General features: G+C 39.9%; 1 long non-coding RNA gene across 1 annotated transcript; it reads left to right on the top strand.

Annotated features, from left to right (window-relative positions):
* LOC106455997 (uncharacterized) lies at positions 1-1,258 on the top strand. The gene is made up of 3 exons (XR_001290192.1): positions 1-27; positions 110-347; positions 1,003-1,258. It is a non-coding gene; the product is annotated as an uncharacterized LOC106455997 (long non-coding RNA).
* Positions 1,259-1,410: the final 152 nt, after the last annotated feature.

The following is a 1,410-nucleotide window of genomic DNA, read 5'->3' as shown; positions in this document are numbered from 1 at the left end:
CGTATTTCTCTCGCCGTCAAATAAAATGTATATCAGAAACAAACAAACACAAACATGTTGTTGCTTCTTCTGCCATTAGACTGACTTATTATTCAACTTCTTTCAACAGAAGCATCAAGGCGACGAAGTGACCCAAACCAACCATAACAATTCCAGGAGTTCAAAGGAGGGTTGGTGTTAATGGACCTGAGAGCGTTGGAGATTTACCTTTTCTGGCTCTGCTGGATCCTGATAGTCAGGTTGGAGGTTCAAACCAGCAGCCACAGGAAGACACTTGGCCCAGCAGCACTGAGACCCATCATAAGGTCACTTCTATAAACGGAATCTGATTTAAACTTCGACCTCAGGTGAAGACTGAAGTGTTGTATCAGAAAAAACACAGCATGGGAAATCTGGATATCTAAACAGTAAATCTATGAAACAAGCCACATGTAGGTTATTCTTTAAATTGGATTCAGATCCAGTGAAGTAGCCAGTCTAAAACCAATGGTTAAATTCTTTTCCATTCCTTGTCAGCAACATTATTTCGATCTAACCCTAATGATTGTTTAAAAACCAACATGTACACTGAGCTAATGCCAAGCAGGGGTGAAAATGCCCCAAACTGCAGTTCATCTACTCAAGTCAGCCCTCACAGACTGTCATGTTAAAAGCCAGCAGAAATCCACGTCTTCATAGCCAGCTACAAAAACAGTTTCAATTTCTATGGATGTGTTCATCCTCTATAATTGTACACTAGTTGAATATTTCTTGCAACTTTTAACTTTTGAGCTCAAAGGCTCAAAGGAGGAGAGCAGCAGAGATGTCCAAGCTTCACCTCTTTGTAGTTGTGGTGTGGTTTGTGGCTCAGCTGCAGGGGAGGGGTGGAGCAGTGGGTTCAGGGTGTGTTGATCTGGATGAGAGACTAGAGGCTAGTTTGAATGTTATTCTATCATGTCGTTGCAGTTTTGTTCTTTTGTCCATCTCTTTCACCCTCTTTGTACTTTCTTTTTTCACTTGTAGCTCTCTGTCAAACACTGGAGGACTGCTTGGACTTCATTAGAGACCTGAAGTTCAGTCTGGAGATCAACACTTAGCAGGATAAAGAGCATTATTTATTACTGTCAGGTTTAATGTTCTCATTTATTTAAATTGTACATCTTGCTGGTCAAGGTCACCTTGAATCTTTCAGTGAGGCTTCTGAATGACCTCCAGTGGACAAATTTAATCTAGGACCTGGCGTCCACATATGTGGACATCACATTTTGGGTTATTTTGAATAAAATACTCAATTTTTCTTTACAAGGGCCTGATATTCACTTACGAGGACATTATACTGCTACTGTTCTATTGAAATTTTAAATAAATATGCTCGTGTGTGGCTCTCATTTTTCTTAGAAACAAAAATCAGGTAAAGAAAAAATCTGGTAA

Source organism: Pundamilia nyererei, unplaced genomic scaffold (genome assembly GCF_000239375.1).
Source record: "Pundamilia nyererei isolate P.nyererei 1_Seehausen unplaced genomic scaffold, PunNye1.0 scaffold00754, whole genome shotgun sequence".
Lineage (NCBI taxonomy): Eukaryota > Metazoa > Chordata > Actinopteri > Cichliformes > Cichlidae > Pundamilia > Pundamilia nyererei.
The sequence above is the reverse complement of the archived record's forward strand: the minus strand, read 5'-3'. Positions and strand labels throughout refer to the sequence as shown.